Genomic DNA, 17,289 nt, shown 5'->3' on the forward strand with positions numbered 1-17,289 from the left:
TCTTGTGAACAGAAGGTGACTGTTCCCATCCCAGTGAAGATGAGGGCATAGTGCTTATCTCTGAAAGGGAGGAATGTTGTTCTATTTTAGTGGACAGGAAGCACCAGTGGCCAGGAACAGACATGGAGATGGGGGATCTTCTCTTGTCCCGCCATCCACTGCTGTGGATGCAGCCACAGGTTTTCCTACTGGGTATTGGAGTGGGTGTACCTGGAGATAGCTTCTCTAGGACTATCTAGGGTTACTACACCCCTACTGACAGTGTGCCCATGAGCCCAGGCTTGCACAAAGGTCAGAATTCATCATCCTTTCCCTGTGTGGAGTGATGGCATCCCTACAGCTGAATGCTGGCCAGCCACAGAGTTGTTTGGGGCTGAGGGAAGAGGTTCCACTGCAGGCCAATTCAGGGTAGCCACAGGATAGGCATTTTCTGCAGAATTCAGTTCCATTTTAGCCTGGAGATAAAGAGCAGGGCCTATCTGAACTGAAGGCTGTAAGCTCTGGGACAGAGGTGTGATAGGGAATTGGATGGGGAACTGGTACAACTCCCTCCTTTCCACCTCTGAGGAGACCTCGGCGCATTGCACCATGCACTCTCTCAACCACCCCAGTCAGGGTAGGTGTGTCCACTGATCACTGGGGTATCTGGGGATGAGCCAGCTCTTACTTGTAAGTGCCACGTACAGGACTGAAAGTTGAGCTGCACAACCAAATAACAATAAAAAAACCCACTTACAGAGGGGCATAGTGCTAGGGAATGAGATAAGCTTCCTGAGATCTCAGCTCTCAGCCTCACAGAACATAGTGAGCCAGTTCATATACCTGATGCATTGTTACAACAATCAGCACTTGAGAAAGCCACCACACATAGAAAAACTATCTATAACCAAGGAATTTATACCAGACCCTTGGCCCCCTGAAAGCATTCAGAATCAAAATCAAGTGATCATATACAACATACATTACAGTCACATCCTCAAGGAGGAAACATAAATAAAAATTCCCATCCAAACAAAAGCAAATTCAAAAATAAGAAGAGCAAGCTTCTCTAGATGAGAAATAATCATCATAAGTACTCCTGCAGTACAAAAAAAAAAAAAAAAAAAAGTTTCAACATCCCCAAAGGATCACATTAGATCTCTAGCAATGGATCCTAGTCAAAAGTGAATTTGGATCCTAATCAAAATAAAATCTCTGAAATAAGAGAAAAAATTCAAAATATGGATTTTAAGAAAGTTCAATGAGGTCCAAGAGAAAGTTGAAAATCAACACAAAAAATCAGGAAAACAATTCAGGATATGAATGAAAAATTTACTAAAGGCATAGATAGTTTAAAAAAAAAAACCCAGAACTTTAAGAGATAAAAAATTTATTGATGATATTACAAAAAATAGTCGGAAACTTTTATCAGTAGACTAAACTGAGCAGAAGAGTTTCAGAGCTTGAAGACTGGTCATTTAAATTAGCCCAGTCAGACAAAAATAAAGATAAAGAAATGTTTAATAATGAAAAAAGCCTTCGAGAAATATGGAATTATGTAAAACGACCAAACCTATGAGTAATAGGCATTTCTGAGGGAGAAAAAGAAAAAATAAAAATTTTGGAAAACATATTTGACAGAATAATTCAAGAAAACTTTCCTGGCCTAGCTAGAGAATTAGACATTAAGATACAAGAAGCTCAAAGAACACTCGGAAGATTCTCTGCAAGAGGAACTTCATGAAGGCATGTAGCCATCAGACTATCCAAAGTCAAGGTGAAAGAAAAAAAAAATCCTAAAAGCAGCTAGAGGGGAGCCTCTAATAGTCTATAAAGGAAATTTCATTAGACTAACAGTGGACTTCTCACAGAAGCTTTATAAGGCAGAAGAGATTGAGGGCCTATTTTCAGCCTTCTCAAAGAAAAAAAAAATGCCAGTCAAGAATGTATATAGTGCCAAACTTAGCTTCATAAATGAAGGAGAAATAAAGTCTTTCTCCGACAAGCAAATGTTAAGGAAATTCATCACCACTAGACCATCCCTACAAGAAATGCTCAAAAGTGCTCTAAACATGGAAATGAAAGGACGTTACTTGCCATAATAAAAGCACATGTGAGTACAAAGCTCACAGATCCTATAAAGGAATTATACAATTGAGATTACAAAGACAACATTATGACAGGAAGAAAACCTTACATGTTAATATGAACCTTAAACATAAATGACTTAAGTTTTCCACTTAAAGATATAGATAGGTCAACCATATTTAAAAAACAAGATTCAACTGCTTGCTGTCCACAAGGAGCCTGCAAAATAAGTGAAGGACCATAAACTCAAAATGAAGGGTTGGACAAAGATATACCATGTAAACTGAACACAAACAAACAGAAAAAAGCAGGAGTAGCTATAGTTATAACAGTTAAAACAGACCTTACATAATCAATAGTGAAATAAGACAAAGTTGTTACATAATGATAAAGGGTTCAATTCAACTAGAAAATATAATTACTCTCAACATGTATGTGCCAACCACCAGAGCACTCAGATTTATGAAACAAACACTACTAGACCTGAGAAAAGAGACAGAGAGCAATAAAATAGTAGTAGGGGACTTCAATACCTCCGTGGCAGCACTAGACAGATGACTGACACAGAAAATCAACAAACTCTGGACTTCAACAGGACTCTAGATCAAATGGACCTAATAGACAGTTACAGAACATTGTGCCCGGCAACCACAGAATATACATTTTTCTATCACTTCTCAACCTTTTGGCTAAGATCAAGTGTAGTATCTGTTCTTATCAGAATATACATTTTTCTTATCCATGCATGAAATATTCTCCAAAATAATCTATATACTTAGTCATAATTTCTTAATACAAGCCTCAATAAATTCAAAAAATAAAAATTATGTGGAATATCTTGGATGACAGCAGAATAAAATTAAATCTATGTATACATGTACACATAGAAACCTATATATATACACATATATACATAGAAATCTATGTGTACATGTACATAGAAATTAAGCAACTTGCTCTTGAATAAGCTTTGGGTAAATGATGACATTAAGGTAGAAATAAAAATAAATCTGACATGAGTGAAAATAGAGACACAACATACCAAAACCTATAGGATACAGCAAAAGCAGTGCTATGAGAAAAGTTTATAGCATTGAATGCCTACATCAAAAAAGATATAAAGATCTCAAATTTACAACCTAATGTCATACCTCAGGGAACTAGAGAAATAAGAGCAAACAAAACCTAAATATAGCAGAAGGAATGAGAAAACAAGGATATAATGAATCATTAAATTAAAAAATTGGTTCTTTGAAAATTTAAACAAAATTTATAGACGCCTGGTTAGATTAAAAAGTAAAGGAGAAGATTTATATAAGCACAATCAGGAGGATAAAGGTGACATTACAACTGATACACAGAAATGCAAAAGATCATTAGAGACTCCTATGGACATCTCTACATGCACAAACTAGAAAACTGACAGGAAATGTATACTTTTCTGGAAACATACAACCTCTCAAGATTGAACTGAAGAAATAAAAATCTAGAACAAACCAATACATGTAAAGAAAAACAATCAGTAATCTTAAAAAATCTTCCAACAACAAAAAGTCCAGAAGCAGAGAGATTCACAAACTTTACCAGACAGACAAAGATGAGCTGATACTAATCTTACTAAAACTATTCTAAAAACAAAACAAAAAAATTGAGGAGAAATAATTGCTCCCTAACTCATCTACAAAACCACTATCACCCTGGTACCAAAATCAGGAAAGAACACAACAAAAAAGAAAAAGTACAGCCCAATATCCCTGATGAGCATAGGTGCAAAAATCCTTAACAAAATACTAGCAAACTGAATCCAACAGCACATAAAATAACACATCATGATCAAGTCAGTATTATTATAGGGATGCAAAGGTGGCTCAATATACAAAAATCAATAAATGTGAGTCACCACATAAACAGAATTAAAAACAGAAAACATGATCATCTTAGTAGAGGCAGAGAAATCATTCAATAAAATACTTCCTTTATGATAAAAACCTGCAACCAACTAGGCATCAACAGAACATACCTCAAAGTAATCAGAGCCATCTGTGGCAAACCTATAGCCAACATCTTACTGAAAGTGAAAAGGTTGCATGCATTCTCCCTAAGACCTGGAACAAAACAAGGACGTCCACTCTCACCACTCTTATTCAGCATGGTACCAGAAGTTCTTGCCAGAGCAATCAGACAAGAGAAAGAAATAAAAAGCACCCAAATAGGAAAAGGAGAAATCAAAGTATCTCTGTTTGCTGATGGCATGATCCTATACTTAAAAACTCAAAAGACTCTTGTATTTGTTAACTGACTCCAGTAAAGTTTCAGGATACAAGATTAACACACAAAAATCAGGACATTTTTATACCCCAATAATGTTCAAGCTGAGAAACAAATCCAGACACAATCCCATTTACATTACATTGTGTGTGTTTGTAACAGCACACACACAAAATACCTAGGAATACATTTAGCCAAGGAGATGAAAGGTCTTTTCAAGAAATACAGAACACTACAGAACACTGATGAAGTAAGTCATAGATGACACAAACACAAAAATATCCCATACTCGTGGTTTAGAAAAATTAGTATCCTTAAAATGACTATATGGCTCAAAGCAATCTACAAACTCAACACGATTCCTACTAAATCATTAATGTTACTTTTAACAAAATTAGAAAAATATTTCCTAAAATTCATGTGGAACCGAAGTAGAGCCTGAATAGCCAAAGCAATACTAAGCAAAAAGAACAAAGCTGCAGGCCTCCCATTACCTGATTTAAATGATACTGTTAGACTATAGTAACCAAGGTAGTGGTTTAAAATGGTACTGATTTAAACATAGACACATAGATCAATGGAAGAGAATAGAGAACCCAGAAATAAAGCCACAAACAGCTAATTGATCTGCAACAAAATTGACACAAATATACCATGGTTAAAGGACACCCAATTCAATAAATGGTGCTAGAAAAATTGGATAGCCATATGCAGAGAAATGAAGCTGAACCCATATCTCTCACCATATACAAAAATTATCTTCAGATGGATTGAGACTTAAACATAAGATCTAAAACTACAAAATCCCCAATAAAAACCTAGTAAAAAGAAGAAAGAGGGAAACCTAGTGACAATTCTTCTGGACATTGGCTTAGGAAAAGCATTTATGACCAAGATCTCAAAAGCAAACGCAACCAAACAAAAATAGACAAATGGAACTTAATTAAACTAAAATGCTTCTGCACGGTAAAAGAAATAATCAACAGTGAAACAAGCAGTCTACCGAATGGGAGAAAATATTTGCAAACTACTCATCCAGCGAACGTCTAATATACAGAATCTACAAGGAACTCAAACAACTCAACATGAAAAAAAATAATAATAATTAAAAATTAAGCAAAGAATACATACAGACATTTCTCAAAAGAGTATATTCAAGTAGCCAATGAACATATGAAAAAATGCTCAACATTACTAATCATCAGAGAAATGCAAATTAAAATCACGTTGAAATACCATCTCACACCAGTCAGATGGGATATTATTAAGAAGTTAACAAATAACAGATGTTGGCAAAGATGTAGAGTAAAGGGAATGCTTCTACACTGCTGGTGGGAATATAAATTAGTACAACCTAGATGGAAAACAGTATGGAGATTTCTTAAAGAACTAAAATTAGAACTACCATTAGACACAGTAATTCTGCTACTGAGTATCTACCTAAAGGAAAACAAATAATTATATCAAAAAGACACCTGCACTCTTAATGTTTATGACAGCACTATTCATAATAGCAAAGTCATGATATAAACCTAAGTGTCCATCAATAGATAATTGGATAAAGAAAATGTTATATAGATACACAATGGAATACTACTCAACCATAAAAAAGGATGAAATCCTCTCTTATGCAGCAACACGGATGGAGTTGGAAACCATATCCAAGTAACATAACTCAGAAACAGAAAATCAAACACTGCATGTGCTCACTTATTAGTGAGAGCTAAACAATGAGTACACACTAATATACAGAAGCAAATCATGGGGACTTCAAAAGCAGGGAGGGAAGAAGGCAAGTTAGAGTTGAAAAATTACCTATTGGGTACAACACTATTATGGTTTTGGTTTTTTTTTTTTTTTGGTCGTTCTTGTTTGTTTGTTTTGAGACAGAGTCTCGCTCTGTTGCCCAGGCTGGAGTGCAGTGGCACAATTTCAGCTCACCACAACCTCCACCTCTCCTGCCTCAGCCTCTTGAGTAACCGGGACTACAGGTGTGTGCCACCACCCCCACCTAATTTTTATGTTTTTAGTAGAGATGGGGTTTTGCCATGTTTGCCAGGAGAGTCTCGAGCTCTTGACATCAGGTGATCTGCCCACCTCAATCTCTCAAAGTGCTGGGATTACAGGCATGAGCCACCATGCCCAGCCTCTATTATGTATTATATCTATGCAACTAACCTGAACATGTATTCCCTGAATCTACAAAAATTAAAAATATATATATTTGAAGAAATAGTTGAAAAATAATTTAAGATAATAGAAACAAGAAACAGTAACTTTAGTATGAGCCACATGACAATGTAAAGACATTTAACATCTAGTTCACATGGGATAACCAATAGAGAAAATTCTTTTTTTCTAGTAAAATACATACACATACACATACGCATACATACACATACACACACACACACACACATACACATACACATACACATACACATACACAGAAAGAGTCTACTTTTGCTGAGTATATATTCTATCCCAGCTACTACACCTAAGGTTTTATATAAGTATGGTAATAAGAAGTTCAAGTTTTGGTATCACAAAGGCATGGGCTCAGTAATCCCATACGGTTAACTAATAATGGTGATATCTTGGCCAGTTTTTAAAAATGTCCTTGAATATTATTTACCTTGTGTAAATTTGGGATAGTAAAAGTCATTTAATGGGGTTGTTGAGAGATTTAAATGTGTATGTATAGCCGTTGATGCAGTATCTGTCCCATAGTTCATAATAATAGCCTTTATCATCATCATCATGTTTGGCTGTTACTATCTCTGGACCTGCTTTAATTTTCATTTCATCTCACATGCATCTTCATATCACTTCTATATGATAGAAATTATTATCCCAATTCAGATGAGGGAATTGAAGTTCAAGGTAATTCAGCTAAAAATTGGCCAAGGAGGAAGTTGAACCCATGTATGTCTAGCTGTGGTGCTTGCTCCTGCTCATTTTACAATACTGTACGTATGTCAGATAATGTTTCCTAGTATAGAGAATTGACTTACTTTTTTTCCATAGCAAGTTTAACATACCTTTGATGACACAAATTCCTGATTTACTGAGTCACTTGAACCAAACAATAATTTTATGTGCCAATGGACTAGAGATATATGTGTCAAGGTTTCAAATTGAATGATGACTAATCAAAAAATGAAATTCAAAAAATATCTACTAGTACTTCATTAAGAAACAAGCTACTGGGGCTGGGCGCGGTGGCTCACGCCTGTAATCCCAGCACTTTGGGAGGCCGAGACGGGCGGATCACGAGGTCAGAAGATCAAGACCATCCTGGCTAACACGGTGAAACCCGGTCTCTACTAAAAAAAAATACAAAAATTGGCCGGGCGCGGTGGCGGGCGCCTGTAGTCCCAGCTACACGGGAGGCTGAGGCAGGAGAATGGCTTGAACCTGGGAGGCGGAGCTTGCAGTGAGTGGAGATCGCGCCACTGCACTCCAGCCTGGGCGACAGAGCGAGACTCCGTCTCAAAAAAAAAAAAAAAGAAACAAGCTACCAACATGCATATATATATACATAGATGAATATGTTCCCATATCTGTGGCATTAATTCCATATTAAAGTATATACATTTTAGTGTTAATAATGCACAGTATAAACTCAAGCAACAACTGCTGTGTAAAGTTACAAAAGTAAGAAGAAAGATGTATTACTCTAAATTATTTACTTTCTTGTAATCCCTCTTGAAGTTCTAGTTTTTAATCTTCTACGCAATCTTATATTTCCCACGATAATTCATCTGTAGTATAAGGATGTTCTGCTTCGTTGAAAAATAAAGAACCTTATATAACTGTGGCATCGTTTATGTAACTGGAGTTGCTGGAGCTTGCTTCTAGTATAGGACAAAGCCTAAAGAAAGTCTTATGAAATGTGCAACAGATGGTATTAGGTTGGTGCAGCTTTTGAGGTTAAAGTAATGGCAAAACCACAATGCCTGTCGCACCAACCTCATATTCTTAATAAAGAAATAAAGCTATGCCTTTAACACCTTCTTGCCAGGGATGAGTTAGAATGATTACACTTCTCCTGAGCAATGTAGGTTAAGTTCTACAAGATAGTATTTAATACCACTTAAAATTGTAACCGCAAGTTACGACATGCATAATTTTGTCAACAGTCCAAAAATTACTAACCTTTTCTAAGGTGATATATACATTTTCTTATGTATGTTCATCCTGTATAATCTGTGATATTAGTGGATGGATAAGAAATTTTAAAATGCTTATGTGTATTTCATGTCTGGAGAGTCTGTGTTAACATCTGAATTTTACTGGTACGCTGGTTTAATAAAAATTTCAAGGTATGACCTTTTTTCTGTGCTAAGGCAAACGTTTTCAAACAATATTGACAACATAGGCGTAAGTAGACAAAACAAAAAGAGTCTTCTGCTAAGCAATACCAAAATCTACCCTTGCAATACAACTGGTAAACATACAGCAAAAACGACTTCTTTTCAGCCTCTTGAAGATATTCTTAATTACATGTTTAAGCTCTCTGCATACTTCACCGTTTCATTTCTTGCCTAGACCTCGAAAAATCATCAGAGAGTAAGTGACGTTTTGCAAATCGAACATAGAAAATGAAGGCATGTTACATAAAATCAAACTTCCTTGCAGCGAACCGTTTTGGAAAGGTAATGTTCCTATCTTTCATATTAAAATACTTAACCAGTCTCTGACTTGCTGTGAAAATGCATGCTTGGCAAAAATGTCTGAGGCAGGCTTCTGAGATTTCTGAAATGACTCATACCTTCTACATATATATATATATAAACATTTATCTTGTTATTATGCTTTGATGCACTTTGCATACAACTAAAGGACAGTACTGTTTAATTTGTTAGAATAGAGAATCTGTAGCTAACTTAATGAAGCTCAACTTCCCCACTACCTACTTGTGTGACCTTGAACAAACTTCTTGCCATCTCTAAATCTTAATTTCTCTTAGCATTTTTTTGTTTAATGGAGAAAAATTATAATATGATTTATCTCCTAAGGCTATTATAAAGAATACAAGATGATTTATTGAATCTTAACAAAGTGTCCAATTGTAAGTGCTCAGTAAATGTTTGTTGAAAGGAAAAAAAGGAGAGAAGTGGAGAGAAGGAAGGGAGAAAAAAAGGAAACTGGGGCTTCAGCTTTCTAAGTTGAAGCATAACCAGAATTTGTAGAGGTTGGAGAAAGGACTGTTTGTAAGGGGTGGAATCCTAAGAAACAGTAGGCAAACACAAAATGACTATCTAAATATTTCACACTCTCATAAAAATTGCACAGCTCCACCATGAAGTTTTAGTTGCTGGACAATTAAAGATTTTAAAAGTTTGTTTTTTTCATAGAGTTTTTTTTTTTTTTTCATTTAATAAGCAGGTCTAGGAGATCCTAATTAATCTTGAAGTTGTAGAAAGTAAGCAGGAGAGGGTGGGGCTACTTTTAAAAAGAACACACCTAACACCATGATAAATTTTTCCTTTGGCGGACACAATTATAACAATATGTTTGGCATTAGTCTCCTACACCTCCTCATTACAGAACAGTGCCAAAGGATCCCCCAAACATGCAGGTACTGTTTTACTTTGCTCTGATGACAGTTGAAGTTTTGGTGCCTCCTGTTTCTTTTCAACTAGAAAGGACATTCATTCTGCCCAGCTTAAAGTTTATCTCCCTTGTACTAGAATGTGCATTCTACCATTAAATCTAAAACTGCCTTGACATGTTGTTATAATACCTCATGGATGTGGAAAGTTTATTGCAACCAAGTGCGAAACATAGAAAAAGGTGCAATCTGGCCGTTCCTTGATGTGTTTCTCTACTGCTACAACAAATCCAACTTCTGTGTAGGGAATGCGATAGCCAGTGCATTTATTGATGCCTTTCCTCTTACTATCCTTAAATTGTATTGCCACTTTTGGTTAGAAGTAATTGGGATTAGGTGCTAGTTTGTCTTCCCATATAGCTAAATTCTATAGTGAAATTACAACTATGAGAGAATGCCTAAGGATCTCATTTAATAGGAAAAAGCCAACTTTTTTAAAGACAAGTGTTATGATATTTCTATAGGACTGCAAGAGAACTCTGATATGGAACTATTGGGGCTTACTAGATGGCAAGTTCCATGCCTGGTATTTTACTTAATATATTTGATCCTCATGACAACCTTATTATTATAAGATATTACAATAGGAAAAATTAGTCTCAGAGAGTAACTTACTCAAAATCATAGAGAAAGCAGGAAGTAATTCTAGGTTTTGAATCCAGTTGGAATAAAATGTTTGAGGAATGCATTGATTCAATACTATTTTCATGGCTAAATTCCATATATCGTCAGACAAGTTTACGGCAACTGTGCTGAGCACAGCATGGTCCTAGCACTGGGAATACACCAAAAAAAAAAAAAAAAAAGACCAGACACAATCCCTGAATTCATAGAGCTCCCAATCAACTAGGAAGAAAGACATTTAAAAATTGCATTTATCAGAACAAAGATATTCCATGCATAAGTGTTCATTGATAGCCAAATGGGGAAATAAGATCTTAATCTCCAATTCTATCCTCCCTCCAAATAAGAGAAAGAGAATCATGCTGCAGGAGAAGGAAAGTCAGTCTACATAAAAATATATACTTTAAATTTTTATTACCAAATGTAGTACTGTTATAAAATATAATGTATAAAAATATAAGTGTACAGGTTAACAAACAATACTAAACCAAGCACCCATGCACCCACCCCTCTGGTTAAGAAATGCCCTTTAAGGCTCAATCTCCTCCTTGTTGATGTGTTACAAAAGTCGGTTGGTTGAAATTCTGAGATAAAAATTTGCAGAATCATGCTGTCTACTAGTAAGAATTAATAATTACTTATGCTTGGCTATAATAACATTTATATTTAACTTATATTTAAGTAATAACATATTTTACTTATTCTATTAATTACTATTCTTATAGTTTTATTTAAATTTCTTTATATTTTTATTGTTTCTAACAAAGATGTTTGAAAAGCTACAAGAGAAAAAATGTGGAAGAGTTTGTGTCAATTTTTTAAAAATATATAGATATAATAATTTAGTAAATAACTTTCTGTATCATAATACAATAAATAATTTCTTCATCTTATGAAAAATATGATTAAAAGTATTATAAAAGCATGAATTAGAAGTGGTGCCAAATAGTTCGTCTGGCTGTCACACCCTCATATCTCAGTACATGTGTAAAACTTCCAATTAAAATTGTCGTCTAGAGAATTCGCTGTGTCTGTGAAGCTCAGAGAAGTCTGTCTAGGCTGAATATTTAACTCTGAAAGCCATTGATACAGAGATGAAAATCCAAGTCATGGAGATCGTTGAAGTTACTTAAGCAGAGAGTATAGATTAGAACATGAATTGTATCTAAAACTAAGCTTTGTGGAACTCGCCTACCTAACTATCAAGTAAATGAGACTGAAATGAACTAAGAGACAAAGAAAGAGTGGACAAAGAAGTGGAAGGGGTTTCTCAGAAGATTAAGGATATAGGTATGTATTTTAGAAACAAGGGAGTGGCAACTGAGATGCTAAGTAAGATGAAGACAAAATATTATTAGACTTAGCAACAGGTAAATCATTAAGATACGAGAGCTTGTGTCCCAGTGTGCCCAGAACTGTCCTAATTGAAGCCTGCTGCCCTACTGAAAGTGTTTCAATGATGTGGCTGTTCTAGTTATCAGTAAGTTTAGCAAAGATCATTTCAGTAAAGTGATACAGACAAAAGTAGAATGGATTTAAAAATGCATAAGAAATGAGAACATGGAGGCATTAAAGTGGATACTTGTTTAAAAGAATTATGAGTATAGAAAGAAGGAGGATGGATCATGAATGGAATGAAATGTGAGGTCAAGGGACTTTTGTCTCTTAAGGAAAAGGAAATATCCAGCCTAGCAGGAGAGGTTGAAGAGATTCAAGTGAGGAGTAGTATGCAAAGGTTAAGACTTCTGAAAGGTGGCAGAGAGCAGGATCCTGAGTAGGAGAGCAAGGCAGGGACTTAAAGGGCAGGAAGGACACATGAACAGCTGCAATGGGAGAGGAAGCGCGAAGGGAGAGCAATTATTATACTAGTAGTTGTGGATGTTTGCCAATGGAAAGTTAAGTTAAGGTAATTCCAATCTTTTAACATATTTTCTTTGAAGGAAGAGGTTAGAATATTTACTGAGAATGAGAAGGTGTGGGGGCTGCATTATGTGTTGAAGAGAGTAAAGAAGGTGTGAAAAACTAATGTGGGAGTATGAACAGAATAAAATCCTGTAATAGAATTGCTTGACAGCATTCAGAGCATAGTTGAGAGAGATGACCATTACTTTATAAGGATACCAATTTGTACATTGTATGATTTGCTCCAGTCAACTATCTTATAATTTCTTTTTTGAAAGTGCTTTTATAGTCTGCTTTGCCACGTGGGAAAAAAATCAGTTCCATACTTTAGTCACATTTCATGTTTAACCTGATGCCATATTTTTCAGCTTGATTACAAACCTTATTTACCAGCCTTAGCTTCACATGACCTTTGGCTATTTCTATAAAATGTTATTTTTTAGTATATGATGATTTGCTTTCATTTGGAACATTTGTAAGGATGTGTTCAGATTCTTAAGGTGACACCACTCACAAATCTCAGATACCCTTTGAGCCACAATAAAATCATTGGAATTATTGGAATGAGAGTTTCAATTTCTAAAATGAGTATGTGTCCCATACCCATATATATTGTCATTTTTAGTGCAACCTCCTTTTGGAGAGTCTTTGGCACTTAAAGATGCATAATAAAGTAATAGGAATAGTGGTAGGTGGAAAATAGCTATGGGAATGGAGTGACAGTCAAAATTTTCATTGCAGTAACAAAGGAACAAATTATAAAAGTCCTATTTAAAAGTGTTCCTAATAATCAATAAGTCACAGTAAACAAAGTGCTTTTCATAGGTTATAATTGATTAAATTCTCAAAAATAACTCTGTGAAACAGGTATTATGATTCCCCTGTCACACAGTGTTTAACTGAAGTTAGAGAATTGAAATTAAGACTCATGACTCAGATAGCCAAGTGAATGCAAAACCCAAAATCCAAACCTCAGCCCTTTATTATTTAAAACAATATCCTTTAAATTTTACCATGCTTTTTTCGTGGATAGCATACATTTTGATGATAATTTAAAATTAGCGATTAGGAAAATATTTTGTGTGGTTGTTTTGTTATGAAATTTAAAGTCTGTTTAAAACTTTTCTTTAATATTTACTTGGTTGACCATCCATTGAAGCCATGAAATGCCTACAAACACTTTAATACTAATTAATACAGACTGGTGTTTGTGTCATAAAGCTTTTTTATTCTTATAGTATTTTGAAACTTGTTTCCATGATTACAGCTCTCTTGTTAGATTACTTTTTGTCCCAATTATGCAAAATCGCTTAGATTTAAGCAAAAATAAAAATACTATCGCATTGTCTTCGTCTCTCAAACTATATGTTTTAAAACCTAGTGCATAAAATAATATAAAAAGGTTGTTAAAATTCAGATCCCAGGCATAAAATGACAGAAAGAAATTTTTAAAATTCAGATCCCAGGGTACCAGGCGAGAAATGATTCTTTAACGAGCCTCGAATGGGTACCAGGAAGTCAGCTTCTAAGCATCCTGATTGATTTGATGCAGGTGATCCTCAGACCACACGTTGAGAAATACTGCTCTTGAATTTTTATTTTTATTTTTAATACGTATTCTTTACTTTTGGATGCAACTTAGTTCTATAGCAAACCATATTATTCAGTAATAGTAATTATAGAACTGAAATTTAGATTTCTTAACTATTTTCAGGTGATTCTTGTCTTTAAAAACTATTTATGATACAATTACTTTAGGATCTCTGGCTTCTACTTTTAAGAGAGAATCAGAAGAGAATTATTTTGAATTGAGAAATAGTCAACATATATATATATATATATATTTTTTTTTTTTTTTTTTTTGAGACGGAGTCTCACTCTGTCGCCCAGGCTGGAGTGCAGTGGCCGGATTCAGCTCACTGCATAAACATTAAAACATATTTATTCTTATTAGTGGTTAGTGAAATGCAAATTAAAACTTAATTGAGATACATTTTTTGACCTCGGATTGGCAAAAAATAAATAGCCTAATATTATCTAGCTCTGGCAAGAGTGTGAGGAAATCACAAACTGCAAATTCATTACTCATGGGAATGTGCATTATTGCAATATGTTTAGAAAGATTTTGTTAGAAATGTAGTGATAGCTATTGGAATTAAAACTGCACTTTCCTTTGACAAGATATGTTTATATAATCATACGCACAAAAATAAGATTTTCTACCATTATAGGTACAATACTGGTTTCTTAAAACATTTTGAATGGGCAAAACAACAGCAATAATCAAAGAAAACATTTTAATCAAAAGAATTGCTGAATAAATTGTGGATTTAAAAGTTATACATCTATTTAAAAAGAATAAGTTAGATATAGTGAATTTTTGGATGAATGTTTATGACATATTTTAAGTAAAACAAAATTAGGTTACAGAGCAATTTGTGTAATGAGCTTCATTTTTCATAAAATGACAAGAAACCTTTAAATATTTTTACAAACTCTAGCTCCTGTGTTGTCCAACATGGTAGCTATAAGACACACGTGGATAATTAAATTTACATTAACTAAAATTGAATAAATATTTATAAATTATAACATCACTTTTTACCCTATAAATATATACAACTATAATTTGTCAATTTACAGTTTAAAAATAAAAAATAAATTATTTTGTAAAGCTAAATACAATAGAAAATATAACTCCCCAGTCTCATTTAGCTACGTTTTCAGTGCTTGATAATCACATATGATTAATGATACCTTACTGAGTGGCAGGAACAGAACGTTTCCACTGCCATATAAATTTCTCGGACAGAGCTGCCCTAGAAGATTCTAGAAGGTTACACACTGAATTCATGGAGATGAGGAGGGGGAGAAGATTATTAGCATTATATTTTACATTGCATATCATTGACTTGTTAAAAATATGACTTCTTACTGATAGAATTTTTAAATCCAATTAAGTAAAAACTAAATAAGATATTTTGTTTACTTTATTCATTTGGGGTGTGTTTTTAAAAGCCTCCACAGTGTTCATTAAAACAATGTATACTACTTTTTGTGATTAAATTTTTAGCAATTCACTCAAGGTCTACTCTAAAGTTGAATTTGCAGTCTTTTTAAAGTGACAGGACATGCATATGACAGAGTATTGACATTAGAAACAGTTGGAGGACAAGAAAATATATAATCAAATTCTAACCTTTTCTTCTAGACTTGACTTTCTTCTTTCTCTGTGTCTCATGTAGCCAAGGACAGAGTTTTGCAAACTATAAGCACCCAATATTTTTTTCTGAGTTTTCATGTTGTCATTTAGTTGACAAAAGATAATTGGGCTCATATGTCTTATTTTTTCTTTCAAAAATGCTAATGGAAAGCATAACTTGAGGGCATTTATTTTTGCTATTCTGTTCTTCACTTTCATTGTCTTCCTAGCTAATCGTTTAACAGATATTTATGAACAAGTGCTCCCTACAAATGTAGATTAATGAGTACGAAAGATAAAATGATGCATTCAGAAAAGGGCCCTGCCCCTAGTAATTTGCTGTTGCCTCCTGACCAAAGGATTCCCAACAAGGAATCTCCATCCACTGACATTGCTTCTACATGACATGGATCAGTGCATTCTGTCTGTGAAACTTTTTCCATTTTGAAGCACAACGCAGTATATGTAGGAATGGAAAGTTAGCTGTGATGCTGGAGTTTAACCACTTCTTTATTACATTCATTCATCGAAAACAGAAAATGTGTATTGCCACAAAGGAAAGGACATGTATGTTGAGATTTGAGTATATCTAATACTAATGCGCAATTCCTGTGCAGAATCAGCCCTTTTTTTTTTTTTTTTTTTTGGAGCAGGTGAAAACCAAAGGACAATTGTTCTATTGGATTTGTGTGAGAAACAGCCAACAAACCCTCAGCTGGTATCCATGCTAGACAGAAGAGGAAAACAAACAAATTTCATTTCATTTTGCAATCATCGTATGTGGTTTTTTAATAGAAAACAAACTCATGAAACTCACAGAGTCCAATTTTATGCACATTGCTGTTTGAGTTACTATAACCACTGGTGAACTTAGAGTAGTCTTCTGGAGTTTGCTTGTCTAAATATTGATCTAGTGCGATTTGTTGGTTGCTTGTCCATTTAAAGTAGATTGTACAAAGTGTAAGGTGTGAAGGTTGATGTGGACGAGGATCTGTGAATTAGTTGCAGTGTATGCCAGTAGGGGCTGTTAGTGGTTTTGTTTCTTTTGAATTCCTGCATGCTGATTTAGAGCAAGTTAAAATGAGGATATTTTCCAAATACAAGACTATTAATAATAATAATAATAACCCTGCCCATACAGTTTCTATACTGAAATGAGAATTCCAGAAAAGGACCTATTGAAATCATCTCCTAAACTCTATGATTAATACCCAAATCTGCTCCAAATCCTGTATCAAGGGCTATTTATTCCAAATCTGGAGGCTCTCTTCCATCTTAAAATCTAAATCCAGTCCTACTCTTAGTAGGAGAAACTTTGTATCTTTATTTCTTAGTAACAAAACAATCTCTTTGTTTTTTGTGATCTAAGCTCTTTCCTTTAATGAAGACACTATTTGTACCTCAATCTAATAATGAAGTATCTGTCCAATGCTGATTCTTCTATCTTTTGCTCAAATTCCTATCATGATACTCTGTTCCTGATACTCTCCTATAATAGTTTTTCCATCCATTAGAAAGAACTCTCAAGATTTTCTAAAGGAGGGACTCCTAAGCTATACCTTCTAAATACAAAGCACGGCTGGGCGCGGTGGCTCATGCCTGTAATCCC

At 34.5% G+C, this 17,289-nt stretch overlaps 1 pseudogene; it reads left to right on the forward strand.

The window, feature by feature from the left end:
• Positions 1–2,736: 2,736 nt before the first annotated feature.
• LOC123567832 (U2 spliceosomal RNA) lies at positions 2,737–2,838 on the forward strand (annotated as a pseudogene).
• The last annotated feature ends 14,451 nt before the right edge of the window (positions 2,839–17,289 follow it).

The sequence above is a fragment of the Macaca fascicularis genome, chromosome 11 (genome assembly GCF_037993035.2).
Source record: "Macaca fascicularis isolate 582-1 chromosome 11, T2T-MFA8v1.1".
Taxonomy (NCBI): Eukaryota; Metazoa; Chordata; class Mammalia; order Primates; family Cercopithecidae; genus Macaca; species Macaca fascicularis.